The following is a 19,400-nucleotide window of genomic DNA, read 5'->3' as shown; positions in this document are numbered from 1 at the left end:
AGGGAGGCTCCCCCCAATTCTCCTCCAACATAGTCACAAAGGCCTGCTCGACCTCGTCCAACATCTCTCAGGAATACCTCGACACAACAATGTTCTTTTGCCACTCTAAAGGAAAAGTGGGCTCATCATTCTCATCCAGAAAAAAGGGACGAGCTCCTTCAACAGCTCGGACCTTGAAGAAATAGTTCTTAAAATCACGAAACGACTTGTTATACATAGAAAAAAATTTCTTCCCTTGCGAAGCTCGGAAAGAAACCCAGGCAGCCTTTTTCTTCACTACCCCAGGTTTTGTCAAGACAAACAAATAAAAGAAAAGGGATTGCGAAGCAGGGACGTCAAACTCATGACACAGCAATTGAAAGATCTTTATAAAACCCCAAGAATTGGGGTGAAGTTGGGATGGAGCTACATTGCAAGACCACAACAGGTTGGTCTCAAAAGGAGTAAAAGGAATGGTGATATTCATCTGGCCAAAAAAGTAATTGTTCCGAGGGTTACCTGAAACTGGAGGTCGATCTCGGATGAGATCTTCTGTACTGGTCGGAGATAACGTGTCCGGCTGGCTAATGACGGCCGGAGCTGTTGGGTCCGACTCGTTGGACTTACTGCACTGTTGATCCTTGGCCACCGGAGAGTGGGGGGTACCTGCAAGAGACTCCGATGCCTAAGTTAGCACGGATATTAAGCAGGTTGTTATGTAGAATCAGAGTATGAGTTATACCTGGGTGCTCTAGCGTATTTATAGTAGCGTGGGCTGATCTTTCTGATAAGATAAGTTAGTTATCTTATCTTATCTTATCTTATCTTGAGTGAAGTCAGCTTATCTTCAAGGGAACCGCCTTTATCTCTATAGGCTGGGATTGCCTTTGGATTCTGGGTCGTGTTCCTCTATTTGGGCCCTTTTATTGGGCTTTGCTATCGTTTTGGCCGAGTTCTTCATAAAGAAGTCGGTCCGCTTGACCTGAACAAGTCGGTCGCTTCGCTACTGAACATCCCGGTTCGGACAACTCGACCCTGGGTTTGAACAGTGCCCCTGCTTGAGCTCGGTCTTCCGTTTGAGGTCGAGTTCTTGACTTTGGTCCTTCTTTAATGAAGCCGAACTTAAGCATTTTGTCGATTCCTTTGCAGAAGCTTTTTTGAATTTAGAGCGTTTTCCTTCTAAAAGTGCGCCCTTTTGTATTAGCGCTTTGTCCTGGGGAACGTGCGAGGGTATAATACCCTAATTAATTAGTATTAATTGCTCCGTTTTTCCTTTGGCTCTTTATTTTGATTTTTGAAAGCTCAGAGACGGTTTTTCTTCTTTTCTCTTTCGTAACTTCTTCACCATTTTCCTCCGTTTTTCTCGTTCTCTGTTTTTCACCCTCGTTTCCTCTTTTCCTTCGTGGCGGCGTTGCTTGACGATTCTTGGGACAACTTACCACTCCTTCATTCCTTTGAAGCTTTTCTCTTCTTCAGGTGAGTTCCATTCGCATTTTCTTTCTTTTTCGCTGCTTTTGGCCTTTTGTGATTAAGTTGCGATTTTTCTTTGAGGGAAGTTTGGATCTTTCTGCTTCTACTGTGCCTGGTTATAGTCGTAATGCATGCTCTAAATCTTTTTCGCCTTTCCTATTGCTTTAATGTGCTTAGGGCTTCTGCATGTTATTTCTCGTTTGTGCTTTTGATGATAATGCATCTGATTCTGGAAAAAAGGCTAGTGTCTTTGATGATTTCTTGTTTGGTATGCTCGGTGTTGGTGCTTGCTTTTGCTTGATTTCGAAAAAAGTTTGCGCCTTTCCGCTTGGTTATTTTTACTAAACTGTAGAAATAGTGCTTTCTTCTGATAAACTGTATGAGGGTGATCTTTTTTGCATTTTCGCTTTCTTGCATTTTCGCTTTCTTTTGTTTTCTTTCTGAGAGATGCCGGGGTGCGAGCTGTAGATTTTTCTTGGAAACTTTGCCTGATTATTGCCTCCAAAGGATGCCCCAAGATTTTGGTTTGAGTCTTGGGGTTTTCCTTTTCTGTGTGATCTCCTGCATCGTATTGAGTTGTTTTTCTCCCTTGTCCGAGATGTTTTTAGTAATCCCCTCTTCTTTTCTTACTTGTAGGATTTAGTTGGCCTCATGTCTTCTCGCAATAACATTGTAGAGATGTCTTCCAGAGTTCCCGAGGGGATGTCCGATTGGCTGGACTCCCTTGTTTTGTTGTGTGTTTCTATTGTGGATGCTGAATTTTGCACAGAGCTGAGGAAGCGCCATAGGATTTGTGCTAACAGTTCCTGCGAGGGTGATTATGAGCTTGTTGCTCCTGACTCTGATGAGAGAGTTTGTTTTCCGACTTCCGTCGAGGGGGAGCGTCCCTCTTTCTATGCTTATGAATACTTTTTTAGCCAATTGAACGTTACTTTCCCTTTTACTGCCTTTGAAACTGATTTGTTGTGGTCCTGCAACATTGCCCCATCCCAGCTGCATCCAAACTCCTGGGGTTTTATCAAGATATTTCAACTTCTTTGTCAGGAGTTGGATATAACACCTTCTGAAACTCTTTTCCTTTATCTTTTTGTCTCGGCCAAACCTGGGGGTTCCTCCAAAAAGAAACCTTCCTGGGTTTCTTTCAGGTCGGCCCAGGGGCATAAAATTTTTGCCATGTATGATGAGTCGTTTAAAGATTTTAAGAACTATTTCTTCCGAGTCCGTGCCATTGAGGGGGTTCGCCCCTTTTTTCTTGATGAAAATGATGAACCTGCTTGTCCTCTGGAGTGGCAAAAGAATGTAAGAGTGCCACGTTACACGTGGCAAATGCTTAGTGAGGTTGAGCGGGCCTTTGTGGTCGTTCTTGAAGATTTGTGGGGGAAGCCACCCCACCTCGACACGAAGAGATTTTTGAGTGATCCATCTTTGGTTCGGGCTGCTTTGGGTACTGCCTGATTTGTTTTTATACTTGCTCTCAGGCTTTGTTTTTCCTGTGTTGTAACTTGTCTTTGTTTTTTGTGTTTTTCAGAGATGTCAAAGAATAATGATTCTATGAGAGCCTATAAGAAGGCAAAGAAGGCGACCGCAGCACTAAACCTCTCGGCCAAAGCGGCCGGAGAGGGGTCTTCTCAGCTTCTGGTTAAACCTCCTATACCGAGTTCTCCCAGGCCGAGGAGAGCAATTCCTACTCCTTGGGTCCGTCAGGTCGATCCTCCACAATCTTCCGTTGCTGCTTCCGGTCCCCCTCTTAATAAGAAGCAAAGAACAACTGAACCTTTCAACCTTGATGCTCCTGACTTAGATGCAGTTGAGTTTGTAGATCAACAAATCGGCCCTTATGGTGTTCTTCCGATGGATGACGTGTCGATTCTTCATCATTTTGATTATATCACCCGGAGTGGTATCAAGTTGGCACACATGGGGGCGGCTCTATACCGGACTGCTCAAAGTCTTCCTCTCCATGCTACTAAAGCTACTATGGAGGAGGCCAAACAGGAGTTTGATCGGATGAAGGATTTAAAGGGGGAGCTTGAAGTAAGGGTGGCCAGGTTGGAGAAAGATTTGGAAAATAAAAAGGCTATTTCTACTTCCTTGGCTGGCTCTCTGAAACTGGCCGAAGACACGGCTATACGGCATAAGGATAGTTATTTGACGTCTTACCGGGAGGTGTTGCGACTGAGAGAAGAGTTGGAGAATGCCCGGGCTAATTATTCCGAACTCCAAGGTCATCTTGTTGGCAGTGTAACTGTTGCCTATGAGAACCTGAGGGAACAAGTTCGGGTTATTGCTCCCGAGGCCGACCTGACCCTCTTTAGCTTGGAGAACGTTGTCAGGGATGGCAAGGTTTTCCCTGATGACGAGGATGAGGATGATGTCGATCCTCCCCCTGTGGCCTCTACCAAGGTGTCGACTTCTGCTGTCCCTGCCGAGGTTGGTCCTCCTGCTTCTGACCCCGACTGCCAGATCTTGAACCGGGATGACGGTACTGTAGATGCCGTTCCTCTCCAGACTCGGCCTCCGTCTCCTCAGCCTGATGCTGCTAAAAAATCTTCTGACTCTTAGTTTTAATCTTTATTTCGGATATGTAGTTGGCCCGGCTTGTGGGCTTTTTTAAACTCTTTATGTTTTGCTAACACTTTCTTGTTGCTTGCCTAGCAACTTTTGTTTTTTATGAAAACAAATGGTAGCATGCTTCTACTTTTGCGGTAGGTTTTGGTTGCCTCCGAGGCTTTTTTAATCTTGTGGATGATAACTTTGTCTTTTGTGTTTGACTTGGTATTTCTTTTCTGTGAATGTTGGAACCCTACGGCTTAACCTCTTTTGGATTGCTTTTGTATTTTGTATTTGAATCCTTCAAGTTGGTCTCCGAGTTGTTTTCGCAGTCCATTTCCAAGTTATATTTGTAATCCATTTCTTGGATCTTTGTCAGATCTCTTTCAGGAACTATTTTGATAACTTGTTTGTAGTAGGAGTCCGATTTGGTTGTATCGGTCTCCTTTAATTTATTTGTAGTCCTCTTTCCTGGATCTTTGTCAGATCTCTTTCAGGGACTACTTTGATAACTTTTAGTAGTAGGAGTCCGACTTGGTTATATTGGTCTTCTTTAAGTTATTTGTAGTCCTCTTTCTTGGATCTTTATCAGATCTCTTTCAGGGACTACTTTGATAACTTTTAGTAGTAGGAGTCCGACTTGGTTATATCGGTCTCCTTTAAGTTATTTGTAGTCCTCTTTCTTGGATCTTTGTCAGATCTTTTTCAGGGACTACTTTGATAACTTTTAGTAGTAGGAGTCCGACTTGGTTATATCGGTCTCCTTTAAGTTATTTGTAGTCCTCTTTCTTGGATCTTTGTCAGATCTCTTTCAGGGACTACTTTGATAACTTTTAGTTTGGGCTGACTTTGTCATGTCGAGCCCTTCTGAGTTAAAGTAATCCTCTTTAATAGGGTTGGCCAGACCTCTTTCCAGGGTTTACTTATAACTCGGGTTGACTTGGTCCGACTTCTCAATGTCGGCCAGTCTTAAAGTTATTATTTTAGTGATCCGTAGGACCTCATCAGGTTCTTTTTTTTTTTAGATCACTTTTGATAACTTCTTACATTATTCTGTGTTCATCTTTGCCGATTTGTAGAAAGTGGTTGTCATCTCTAGATCGTCCTTTGGGTGAATCGCGTTTTCACCTTTATCGGACGGTTTGCCTTTACCGTGATCGTGCAGTGAAATTGTTTTTCACTTTCTGCCGATTTGTCGCTTTATAATCGGACGATGAATGCTTCAGATTAATGTGTCTTGAAATCTTTGTAGAATGTCTCAAATATATTTTATTAAAAGAAAAAGTAGAAATATATACATATGGGATTGTCTGAGTCTCAACTTGGTGCCTCATTAAAAAACCTTTTTAGAAAAAAGAGTGCATCCAATGATGAGATCTCTTATATCCTTTTTTTCTAACTGTAGTACCTTCTAAGGTTGCAGGCGTGCCATGACCTGAGAAGCTCTCGTCCGTCAAGTTCAGACAGTCTGTAGTAGCCCTTTCCAAGTACTGCTATAACTCGGTAGGGTCCTTTCCAGTTTGCCGCCAGCTTTCCTTCTCCCAGTCGAGTTGTTCCGATATCATTTCGGATTAGGATAAGATCATTCTCCGCAAAACTTCTCGGCACCACCTTTTGATTGTATCTGGAAGCCATTCGGCGTTTTAGGGCTTCTTCCTTGATCCGAGCTCTTTCTTGTATTTCGGGTAACAAGTCGAGCTCTTCTCTTTGGAGTTGGGAGTTTGCTCCTTCATTGTAGTGAACTACTCTTGGCGATCCTTCCTCAATTTCTACTGGAATCATTGCTTCCGTTTCGTATGCTAATCGGAAGGGGGATTCCTTCGTGGTGGAATGTGGAGTTGTTCGATATGCCCATAAGACCTGTGGAAGCTCTTCTGCCCAGGCTCCTTTTGCATTTTGTAATCTCCGTTTTAGCCCAGCCAATATGACTTTGTTAGCCGCCTCGGCCTGTCCATTGGCTTGTGGATGCTCAACGGAGGTGTACTGGTGCTTTATATTCAAATCGGCTACTAGTTTTCTGAAACCTGCATCCGTGAATTGAGTGCCATTGTCTGTAGTTATCGAGTATGGAATCCCGAATCTCGTGACAATGTTTCTATATAAGAATTTTCGACTCCTTTGAGCGGTGGCATTGGCTAGGGGCTCTGCCTCAATCCACTTTGTAAAGTAATCTACTCCCACTATGAGAAATTTAACTTGTCCTGATCCCTGTGGGAATGGGCCGAGAAGATCGAGTCCCCATTTTGCAAATGGCCAAGGTGAAGTCACGCTGATGAGCTCTTCTGGCGGGGCGATGTGAAAATTGACATGTTTTTGACATGGTGGACATGTCTTTACAAATTCTGTGACTTCTTTCTGTAGAGTTGGCCAATAAAATCCTACCCGGAGTACTTTTTTGGCGAGAGCTCGCGCTCCGAGATGATTGCCACAAATGCCGCTATGTATTTCTTCTAGCACTTCCTTTGTGTTGGAGGTCGGCACACATTTTAGTAAAGGTATTGAGATTCCTCTTTTGTACAGGATGTTGTTTATGATGGTGTAGTACTGTGCCTCCCTTTTTAACTTTTTTGCCTCCTTTTCTTCTGCGGGGAGTGTTCCTTCTTTGAGGTATTTGACTATGGGGGTCATCCATCCTTGGTCCCGACTTGTTATGGCCAGGACTTGTTCTTCTTCCGAGATTGACGGGTTTTGCAACATTTCCTGGATGAGGCTTCTATTGTTGCCCCCTGGTTTGGTGCTGGCTAGTTTTGAGAGTGCATCAGCTCGGGCATTTCGTTTGCGGGTATGTGGCAGATCTTGTATTCCCCGACTTGTCCGAGTAGTTCCTTGGTTTTGTCTAAATATTTTTTCATGGTGGAGTCTTTGGCTTGGTAGCTCCCTGTTATTTGTGATGTGATCACTTGTGAATCGCTGTAAATGTTGAGTTTTTGAGCTCCGACCTCTTTAGCCAGCTTTAAACCAGCTAATAGTGCTTCATATTCCGCTTGGTTATTGGAGGCCGGGAACCCGAACTTGAGGGAAAGCTCAACTTGGGTTCCTTGGTTGCTTTCTATTATCACGCCTACGCCGCTTCCAGTTTTATTTGAGGAACCGTCCACGTAGAGATTCCATTCCGCGGGAGTTTCCGGGGTATCTGTGAATTCTGTGATGAAGTCGGCCAGATACTGTGACTTGATGGCCGTCCGAGCTTCATATTGGAGGTCGAACTCCGATACCTCGACTGCCCATTGTAGAATTCTGCCTGCTAAATCTGTTTTTTGCAGTATTCCTTTTATGGGCTGGTTAGTTCTAACCTTAATGGTATGAGCCTGAAAGTACGGGCGGAGTTGTCGAGATGTTAGGATGAGAGTATAGGCAAATTTTTCTATTTTCTGGTAGTTCAGCTCGGATCCCTGTAGTGCTTTGCTAATGAAGTAGATGGGTTGTTGCCCATTTTCGTCTTCTCTGACTAGTGCTGAGGCTATCGCCCGGCTTCCTACTGCGAGATATAATATAAGTGGTTCTCCTTCTTGTGGTCGAGATAGGATAGGTGGCCGTCCTAAGAACTCCTTGAAGTCTTAGAAAGCTTGTTTGCATTCTGTCGTCCATTCGAACTGTTTTCCCTTTCTTAAAGTAGCATAGAAGGGGAGAGATCTTATCGCAGCTCCTGCTAAAAATCGGGATAGGGCGGCCAATCTCCCGTTGAGTTGCTGTACCTCTTTGACACATGTTGGGCTCTTCATGTTGAGTATAGCTTGACATTTGTCTGGATTCACTTCAATTCCCCTTTGTGTGAGCATGAAACCCAAGAATTTGCTTGCTTCAACTGTGAAGGTGCATTTTGCGGGGTTGAGTCGAATACTTGGGACAGGTCGGACAATAATGTATTTTCGTTCTATGTTTTTATCAACATGTCGTCCACATAGACTTCCATGATTTTCCCGATGTGATCTGAGAAGACTTTATTCATTAGCCTTTGATAAGTAGCTCCCGCGTTCTTAAGATCGAAAGGCATCACGATGTAACAGTAGTTTGCCTTTGGTGTTAAGAACGATGTTTTTTCTTGATCTGGTGGATACATGGGGATTTGGTTGTATCCCGAATAGGCGTCCATAAACGAGAGGTACCTATATCCAGAGGAAGCATCTACCAGAGCGTCAATTCTTGGGAGTGGATATGGATCTTTTGGGCAGGCTTTGTTGAGATCGGTGTAATCGGTACACATGCGCCACTTCCCGTTTGACTTTTTCACCAAAATTGACTTTTTCACCAAAACGACGTTGGCTAGCCATAGTGGATACTTGAATTCTCTTATGAATCCTGCCTCCAATAACGCTTGTACTTGTTCTTCCACAGCTCGGGATCGTTCTGGTCCGAGTTTTCTTCGTTTCTGCTGCACCGGTCAAGATCCTGGATAGACCGCTAACTCGTGGCACATTAACTTAGGGTCTATTCCTGGCATGTCTGTGGCTTTCCATGCGAAGAGGTCGACATTATCTCGCAAGAATTGTATCATTGATTCTTTTGAGTCTCCTCTTAGGACCGTGCCGATATTAGTTGTTTTATCCGAGGTGTCTCCAATCTGAACCTTCTCTACCTCGCCTTCTGGGCGCGGACGGAGTTCTTCTCGACGCTGAGCTCCACCAAGTTCAATTGTATGAAACTCTTCTCCTTTGCCTTTGAGGTTTAAGCTCTCGTTATAGCAGCGACGTGCCATCTTTTGATCTGCTTTTACCGTGGCTATCCCCTATGTAGTTGGGAATTTCATGCATAGATGTGGAGTTGAGACTATTGCGCCCAGTTGATTGAGTGTTGTCCGTCCTATGAGAGCATTGTAGGCTGAACTTACGTCGACCACAATGTAGTCTATTTTGAGGGTCCTAGATTGGTTCCCCTTTCCAAAAGTAGCGTGTAACGATACGTATCCCAACGGTTGTATCGGAGTGTCCCCTAGTCCAAACAGATTGTTTGGGTATGCTCTTAGTTCCCTTTCGTCTAAGCCGAGTTTGTCGAAGGCTGTTTTGAATAAGATGTCGGCAGAACTCCCTTGGTCTACTAGTGTGCGGTGTAAATTGGCATTTGCCAGTATAATTGTGATGACCATGGGGTCGTCGTGTCCGGGGATGATGCCGGATGCGTCTTCTTTAGTGAATGTTATCACCGGGATGTCGGGTGCGTCCTCTTTTCCCTCAACGTGGTATACTTCTTTAAGGTATCTCTTTCGGGATAATTTGGAGATCCCGCCTCCTACGAATCCGCCATGTATCATGTGGACGTGTCTTTCTGGTGTCCGAGGTGACCGTTCAGTCCGTCCATCATCTTCGTCTCTCCGTCTTTTTCTTTGGTCATCATCCCGGGTGGCCAGAAATCGATCTAATTTTCCTTCTCTTACTAATTTTTCTATGATGTTTTTCAAATCGAAACATTCATTGGTAGAGTATCCTCGAATTCGATGGTAGTCACAATACTCCTTCCGATTTCCTCCTCCTGTTTTGCCTTTGAGTGGTCGTGCTGGGGGAATTTTCTCAGTATGGCAAACTTCTTTGTAATGTCGACCAGGGATACTTTGAGAGGAGTGTAGTTGTGGTACTTTTTGATTTTCTCACCCTGTCGATCTCCTTTCCTTTTGGAGTCCTTGTCTTTGTCTCGGTAGATGGCTCCAGATTTTGAGTTTTCTCCCAACCGAGCGTTCTCTTCCATGTTGATGTATTTTTCTGCTCGCTCCTGTACTTCGTCTAAGGAGGTGGGATACTTTTTTGATATGGATTGGCTGAAAGGTCCTTCTCGTAAGCCATTGATAAGCCCCATGATGGCGGCCTCTGTTGGTAAACTTTGTATGTCCATGCATGTTCTGTTGAATCTTTCCATGTAGTTGTGGAGGCTTTCCCGATCTCCTTGCTTGATCCCTAGTAAGCTGGGTGCGTGCTTGGTCTTATCCTTCTGGATGGAGAATCTGGCCAGGAACTTTTTGGCCAGATCGTCGAAGTTTGAGATGGACCTCAGAGGTAAGTTGTCGAACCATCTGATCGCCATTTTTGTGAGTGTTGTTGGAAAAGCTTTGCAGCGAACGGCATCCGAGGCATCTGTAAGGTACATCCTGCTTCTGAAATTGCTAAGATGATGGTTTGGATCTGTAGTGCCATCGTACAAAACCATATCCGGAAGCTTGAAGTCCTTTGGAATTTTGGTCTTCATGATTTCCCTGGTGAATGGGTCCTGTTCTTTGCGTGATTTTTCTTCAGGAGTGGTCCGAGGAGCTTTTGTTTTGAGGTCGGCTTCTAATTGCTGTAGTTTTTCTTCCAATTCTCGATGTCGCCGTACTTCTCTTTGTAGATCTTTTCCGATCTCCCGTTGTTGCTGGGTTTCTTTCTCTAGCTGCTTCAAACGATCTTGGAGTGCTTCCATGGCTCCCGTATTTGGTGAGTTTTTGTCTCCGTTGGATTCCGGGGTATCCTTTAGCGTAGTGTCCATGTTCTTGTGTGGCGTTCTGTTCTCCAAATCTGAATCGTGGTCGTTGTCATGGCCGTCCGCCATGGTTTTGGGATGACTTCCAGGTCCCCGGCAACGGCGCCAATGTTCCGAGGGTTACCTGAAACTCGAGGTCGATCTCAGATGAGATCTTTTGTACTGGTCGGAGATAACGTGTCCGGCTGGCTGATGACGGTCGGAGCTGTTGGGTCCAACTCGTTGGACTTACTGCACTACTGATCCTTGGCCACCGGAGGGTGGGGGTACCTGCAAGAGACTCCGATGCCTAAGTTAGCACAGATATTAAGCAGGTTGTTATGTAGAATCAGAGTATGAGTTATACTTGGGTGCTCTAGCGTATTTATAGTAGCGTGGGCTGATCTTTCTGATAAGATAAGTTAGTTATCTTATCTTATCTTATCTTATCTTGAGTGAAGTCAGCTTATCTTCAAGGGAACCGCCTTTATCTCTATAGGCTGGGATTGCCTTTGGATTCTGGGTCGTGTTCCTCTATTTGGGCCCTTTTATTGGGCTTTGCTGTCGTTTTGGCCGAGTTCTTCATAAAGAAGTCGGTCCGCTTGACCTGAACAAGTCGATCGCTTCACTACTGAACATCCCGGTTCGGACAACTCGACCCTGGGTATGAACAGTAATCATATGCATAGAAAAAAGGACGGTCTCCAGCAACTCGAGTAGAGAAACAAACTCTCTCTTCAGGAGTGGGGGTACAAGCTCATAATTCTTTTCCTCACTACCACTACTACAAACCCTATAAAACTGCGTAAGCTGCTGACAAAACTCGGAATCAACCAAAGAAACACATAAAAGAACCATCGAATCCACCCAATCAGCGATGCCCTCAGGGACTTGGGAAGATATCTCAACAATGTTCTTGCGAGAAGACATGAGGTCAACTAGTCCTACAGCAAGAAAAGAAGAAAATAGATCACTAACCCAAAACATCTCGGATAAAGTCAAAAAACCATATCAGAACAGCCCGGACAAGCATGACACCAGAGCAATACAAGCAATAAAAGGAAACCCCAGGACCCACAATAAAAATCCAGGGGCATCCTTTGGAGGCAACTTATGGAACAAGGACTCAGGAAAACCTACAAGTCTACACCTCTACACATCTTAAACAGGAAGATAACACCCTGAGAAGAAAGCCACGAGCTACAAATCAAATAAAGTCATCAAAATAACTACCTCCCAAAATTCACAGTCGCAGATGAAACTACCAAGCAATGAAAGTATCAACAAGAAGTCATCAAAGACATCGCCTTTTTCAAAAAATAAACACCCCAAAAAACAAGCCACTAGAAAAAATCGTTATTTTCTACAAAGGATCATCAATGAAATCATCAACGTAGCGAAAGTCATCAAAAGGAGCAACCTTCTGGGTAAAGTAAAACAGGTTCATAAAAAACCAGAAAAACATACAGCATAGCGACAAGCAAGCACGACAATGCAAAAAGATTCAACCTTTCCAAACATGCATTCAAGCAAAACCAAAACTTTACCAAGAACCGAAGGCAAAACAAAAGAAAGAAAAGGAACGGCAAGATAAAGAAAAACCAAACCTGGACCAAGGAGGAAGCTTTGAAAGAGATTGAAGACGAAGAGACAGAATCGCCTTTCAAAGAAAATAACCAGAGATCACCAAATGACAGCGCAATGCAAAAATTTGGTCAAAAACAGAAGGCGAGAGAATAAAGGAGGAAGTTACAAAGAAAGGCGAAGAAGAGAAACCGTTTTTTGTATGTAAAATTCAAAATAAAGAGCTAAGGGAAATGGAGCATTAAAAAGCAATTAATAAGGGTATTAAAACCCTTGCCCATTCCCAAGAACAGAGCGCTAATACAAAAGGGCGCGCTTTGAGGAGAAAAACGTTCCACATTCAAAAAAAGAAGATTCTACAAAGAAAGAAGTTGACAAATGCTCGAGTTCGGCTTCACCCAAGAAGGATCGAAGTCCTAAGACTAAGGCTCAATCTCAAAAAAGAAAAAGACCGAGCTTGAGCAGGGGCACTGTTCACACCCTGGGTCGAGCTACCCGACCCGGGATGTTCAGTAACAAAGCGACCGACCTCTTTAGGCCAGACTATCCGACCTCTTCTCAAAGAGATCGGCCAAATTTCCAGAAAAGCCCAGTAAAGGGCCCAGATAGAGGAACATGACCCAAATCCAATGGCGGCCCAAGCCTACAGAGATAAGGGCGGTTCCCTTGGAGATAAGATGACCTCACTCAAAGATAAAGATAAGATAAGATAACTAACTTATCTTATCTAAAAAGGTCACTCCACACCATTATAAATACACTGGAGCTCCCAGGTATAACTCATACTCTGATTTTACTAAAAACCTGCTCAATACCCTTGCTAACTTAAGCATCGGAGTCCCTTGCAGTTACCACCACCCTCCGGTGACGAAGGATCAGCAGCGCATCCAGTCCAACAAGTCGGACACGATAGCTCCGGCCGCCACCCACCAGCCGGACACGTCATCTCCGACCAATACAGAAGATCTTGTCCGAGATCGACCTACAGTTTCAGGTAACCCTTGGAACAGTATCCTTCGCAGCAGTACGCATAATGTGGTTTTGATTAAGTGCATGTTCATGTATTTTTAACATCAATAACAATCTATATAGCAACTTGTGCCTTTCTCTTTTTGAGCAATGCACCTTGTTTTTCAAGCGAGCACTGCTTTGGCCAAATGGCTATATACATGCGGTCATTTTCTGTGTCTCAACATGAATATGCAATTCTTTCACTGTGACTTTGATTTTTTGCCTTTTGTGCTGATTTTTGCAAACTTTTCTCATTTTACAAGCACAATTGCAATAATCAAATCCTTCAAAATTCAATTCACTCACATGTTGCTCCTAAGACATACAGATGCTTGAATTGTTTGTTCACTCATTCTTTTGATACTTAGGTTTCCTTTTCTTGGGAAAACACATCTCCTTTGAACCTTTGACTGCTTTGTACATGTTTTCCCTGATATTTGTTTACCTGATTGGATCTTAACTGAATTGTTTGAATATATCCTTCGTCTTTCTGTGAATTTATCCGTTTTTCCTGAGTTGTGTTCTGTTTTTGTCTTTTTCAGGATGGGCCACAAGGGCAAGGAGAAAGCCAACCCCTTGGCTTGCCCTCCACCCGTGCCTCCCAGTGACCATCCAGACACTTTCGTCAATTTCGAGGCCCAAGAACAATATAAGAAACTTGAAAAGTGCGCCTTTCATTATGAGAGGAAGCTAAACCTGCCTGAGAAATATGCGGATACAATCCTTGACAGAATCAATTTTTATCATTGGGGATTCGTAAAATCTGACCTGTGGAAGTAAATGAACACCAGGTCAAGGAATTTTACGCCAATCTCCTCAAGAGGGACACCCAAACCATTTTTTCTAAGAGGTGTCACCTTAGACACCTCTAATACTACTTTAGAGGCCCTCTTGGACATTCCACATATTCCTCCAGCTAGGGACGCTTATACTCAAATAATGACGGACGTGACCACGGGCAAAATTTCTTTGGATGAGGTCCTGAAAAAGATTGGCCAACCTGAGGCTACATGGGAATACAGCAAAGGAGAGCAGCCTGTACCCTCGAGCATTGCGTGCACGAACCTCAACCCGGAGGTAAGGATCTGGTAGCAGATCATTGCCGATTACATCTTTTCGAGCACGCATGCCACTCATATCAGGATCCGTGTGGCAATGCTACTATGGGCTATTCTGGAGGGAAAGAGGATCTCTGTTCTTCCCTTTATCAGAGAGTCGATGATGAAGGTGAACCTACAACAAAAGAAGGTGACCAGATGTCTGTCTACATCAATAAGCAGCCATATCTGCTATACGGAGATTATGACGGGCCACCTCAAAAGAAGAGGAAGACTATTGAGCCTCCTTTAGCAGCAGCAGATCCTTCAGCACCCGCACCCATACCTCGACCTCAGACACCATATGAGATGTGTCGGGAGATCCTTCAGGCCGTCCACCATTATGAGCGCCGCAACACTCGTCGCTTCTAGTGGATAGTGGCGAAGTTTGAGGGTAGAGACCCTGGGCCACCTCCACCAGATACACCAGAGCCTGAGGCCATGGAGCCTGCATCTGAGGAGCCAGCAGCTGAAGCTGGCCAGGTGGTCCAGCCACCTGAGCAGAGACCTGAGGAGCCTATGACTGAGGAGGTAGTAGTTGATAGAGCCGAGGAGCCGCGAGTTGAGGAGCCGGCAGCTGTAGCCGAGCCGAGAGCTGAGGTAGCTGACTGGACAGTTGACCCGCTAGCAGCACAGACCACCACACAGCCATCCAGCACCGTCATTGTCTACCAGCGTCATCACCATCCACCACTGCCAGGTGGTGGAGCTTGACATGGTTGATTTCCCCCCGATTGATTCCTTTGAGCACTGAGGACAGTGCATGATCTAAGTGTGGGGGAGGAGCTTCTATTTTTGGGTGTAAATATTCTCTCCTGAATACCTCTATTTAGTTTACTTTTAGTTTTATTATGCTTTTGTGGATATTGACAATACTTTACTTTTTCATATTGCTTACGACTTTTCGGTATATATATTAGTTGCTTTTAATCATCTTTAGTATTGCATTTCTAGTCTTGGTATATATATATTGCATCCTTATATTGCTTGGTATATAGTATAGATGGAGATTGTGAGTGGATGATGTGAATAGCTTATGCCTGGTTATCTTGATCCTAATTGTTCATGTTACTTTTTGCTTATTGAAAATTAGGGAAAGAACTAGGAAATTTTGAAAACTTTTGCATCTATCACATCATACATACATATAGAAAATAACTTTGGTGAAAAACAACAAATTTTCCATGAATTTTGCCAAGGACACTCTGTTGAATTGATTGAGAAAACTATTTTTAAACTTGCTGGAATGATTTCTTGGAACATAGAAGAGTAACGAACAAATACCTTGTGTTAGTCTTATTGAGGGTCTAAATAGAGTGGTTAGTTCATTGTGAATATCTCTTCATATGTGATTTTATGATTCTTGATTTACTTGATTCTTTATTTGATTGATGTCTTGAATTGCATTGAGCATGATTGAGGCCATCTTTGATAAAAGCTTACTTTACCCATATAGCCTTACCCTTGCATCTACCATCGTTAATCCCTTTTGAGCCTTATTTACCCCATTGTTCTTGATATTATCACATCACAACCTTAAGCGGAAAACCATGAATTACCTTGGATTGTATCCTTGATTAGCTTAGGTTGAGCAGTGTGTCTCATTTAAGTGTGGGGGAGTTTTGGAAAACATTGGTAGGGAATGAAAATGTTTAATTTGGGTATCTCATTGAAAACTTTGGAGAATGGGAACAATCATATATGAACTACTTAACCATATGCAATTCTCACTTAAAAAAAAACCCTTCATCATAAAAGGGCGCAAAGTCACCCAAAAGGGTAAACAAATGAATAAAGAAATGCATATGTGATGTGTTGTGACAAAAAAAAACATACATGAATGCTAATGAATAAGAATTGATGGAAGGTTAGGATTGCATTTGGTTTTGATTTGATTGAGATAGGTTGATGTGGATATTTAAACTAAGCAAGGATTCAACCATTTTAGTCCACTTAGCCATATCTATCCCACCTTTACCCTAACCCCATTACAACCCCATAAGTCCTCATGACAATTGCATTCATGCATCACTTGTTGTTGATTGTTAGATGAAGAGCAACTCCTTGAAAGCATGATTAGAAGAGACTTGAGTGAATTGACCCTTAGACACCGAGTGATTAGAGTGTATACACACCTAGTGAAGGTTCAATTATTCAACTCTATGTTTCCATACTCCTTATCATGTATTCTTGCAAGTTTCTTTACTTTGATGAGTTGAATCAATTCTTTAGATTTTGGATGCATTGGATTAATTCTTTACTTAGCCCTAATTGTCTATACTTGCTTGGGAATTTGATTGTTTGTTTTCACCAATTTCATATAGATAGATAGATAGATATAGATAGTATTTACATACTTGCATGCATATAGATAGTTGCATTTAATAAGTTGATTACCACCTTGATCATTCTCCTTATTAGTTTAGCATGAGGATATGTTATTGTTCAAGTGTGGGGGAGTTGATGAGTCCATATTTGATTGTATATTTTGACTCAATTTGGATGGATTCTAGCACATGAACTCACACTTAAGCACCCAAATAGCATACTTTTGTGTTTGATCCCTAATTTGATCCTAAATGTACAAACATGCAATTTTGTGCTTTAATAGAGCAATTTAATCCCACCTTTGTGCCATTCGATACCGTGATATGGTTTGTGAGTGATTTCAGGCCTTGGAGGCAAGAATGGATAGCAAAAAGTGGAAGAAAGCATGTACAAGGGAGAAAACATGAAGAAAACAAGGAAAAGCACACACAGCAAAGTGTGCGTGCGCACAGCCCTGCGTACGCGCGCACAAGCAGAAATTTCCATGTGTGCGTACGCACGCACCTGTGCGTACGCACAGGTCCATTTTCAGCCGCGTGGGCGGACGCACACGTTTGTGCGTCTACACAGGTCCCAACACGTGATTTCATTAATTATGCACGTGCTTTGCGATTTTTGAGGCCCTTGGCTCATTCTTGGAAGGCTGAATTGCTATCTTGGAGTGCTATATAAAGGAGACATCAACACTTATCAAAGGGGGGAGGCATTAGAGCAATTTTTACATAGTTTTCATAGTAATTAGGAGTATGAGTAGTGTAGAGTAGATAGCTCTCTTAGGGTTTATCAATTTCCATTGTAGCATTTTATAGAAAGCTTTGATTTTGATTTTACTTCTTTAATTGTAAGTACTCTCAATTTCCTCTTTAATTAAAGCACTTTTACTTTCAACTTCTATTTGTTCAAGTTACTTGTTCATATTGCAATTTTGTGTTTCTTGAAGTTTTGATTAATGAATTTTACATTTCATGCTTCCTTTATGTTTGATTGCTTATTTATGTTTGGTTTTGTTGATAGTTGGTTATAGTTTTACATTTTACTTTGTAATTCTCCATGTTTTACTTTTATGCACACAAGGTATTTGTGAAAATGCAAACTCTAGATTTTGAGTAGATTTTCCCACATTGGCTTGTGGTTTGAGTTCCTAGGATACTAGAGTCATAATGTCCGACATTTAGTGGTGATTCTTGGGTAGTTAGTTGGCTCTTGTTTCCATTAACGCTAACCTTTTATCAACTAGTTTGGTAAGTTAGTTAGGACTTATGGATTAAGGTCAATTAAGCTTGCTTGACTTACCCCTCGATGGTTGGGGTTGACTAGGTGATATTGACTCATCATAATTACCATAGTTGTGGTTATGACCATGATAGGATTCCTTGGATACTCATTCCCAAGTCAAGGCTTTCTTTTATTGCATCTTCACTAGTTTTGATCTCATTTTCCTTATTGCTTGCATTACTTTCCAATTTTGATCATTTCTTAGTCCTTTTAATCCTTTGTTCTGTGATTACAAAAACCCCTTTTGTCACCCTTCACAATCGAAAGAAGTAATATTTCATTTTCATTCCTAGGGAGAACGACCCGAGGTTTAATTACTCTCGGTTATTTTAATTTGAATTTGATATTTGATTAAGAGAATTCATTGTTGGTTTGGATTATGCTACTAATGAATTGATTCTTGATTCTAAACCGGAAAAAATCCTCCACATCAACTCTGCTCTGATCCGATATGAAATTAACCACAAAATGGGCAGGCTGAAGTCTCAAATAGAGAACTAAAATGAATCCTGGAATGGACTGTAAGTACCCGTAGAAGGGATTGGGCAAGAAGTCTGGATGATGCTCTGTGGGCATACAGAACCGCATTCAAGACTCCTATAGGGACCTCTCCATACCAGCTTGTGTATGGAAAAGCCTGTCATCTACCAGTGGAACTGGAACACAAAGCCTACTGGGCAACCAGATTCCTAAACCTTGATGCTAAGGTAGCTGGAGAGAAAAGATTACTCTAGTTGAATGAGCTGGAGGAGTTCAGACTCAATACTTTCAAAAATGCTAAAATTTACAAGGAGAAAGTAAAAAGATGGCATGACAGAAAGCTGTCATCTAGAGTCTTTGAACCAGGATAGAAGGTCCTGCTGTTTAACTCTAGGCTCAGATTGTTCCCTGGGAAATTGAAATCCTGGTAGAAGGGACCATACGTGATTACAAGTGTGTCACCATATGGACATGTAGAGCTTCAAGATACTGATTCTGACAAAAAGTTCATTGTTAATGGACAGAGAGTCAAGCATTATCTTAAAGGTAATGTTGAGCAAGAATGCTCAAAACTGAGACTAGATTGAAGCTCAGTAATGTCAAGCTATTGATAGTAAGGAAGAGCTTATTGGGAGGCAACCCAATCTTATTTATTTATGTTACTTACTTTTTCATTTCATTTTCCATTGCTATTTTATATTTTCTTTAGGTTGATGATCATGTGGAGTCAAAAAAACAGCTGCAGAATTAAAGCGGAATGAAAAATAATATAAAAAATAGCACACCCTGGAGAACAGGCTTACTGGCGTGTCTGGCGTTTAAACGCCAGTAAGGATAGCAGAATGGGCATTTTAACGCCCAGTAAAGAAGGATTCCTGGCGTTTAACATCAGCCAAGATGACACAATGGAGTAATAAATTTTCAAAATTAATTGCATCTTTCTTCTTCTACTCCCTTCTATCTTATTTTTCTCGTGGACGAGCAAAGCTTTTAAGTTTGATGTGGAAAAGCTCAGCTTTTTGCTTTCCATAACCACTAATGGCACCTAAGGTCGGAGGAACCTCTAGAAAATGGAAAGGGAAGGCAATTGCTTCCAACTTCGAGTCATGGGAGATGGAGAGATTCATCTCAAAAGTCCATCACTAGAAAGAGGATGGAGCAAATAAGAGAGCCCACTCATGGACCTCACCAAGAGCACTCCAT

This window comes from Arachis ipaensis, chromosome B3 (assembly GCF_059453495.1).
Source record: "Arachis ipaensis isolate K30076 ecotype BB chromosome B3, ASM5945349v1, whole genome shotgun sequence".
NCBI classification, from domain to species: Eukaryota; Viridiplantae; Streptophyta; class Magnoliopsida; order Fabales; family Fabaceae; genus Arachis; species Arachis ipaensis.
The sequence above is the reverse complement of the archived record's forward strand: the minus strand, read 5'-3'. Positions refer to the sequence as shown.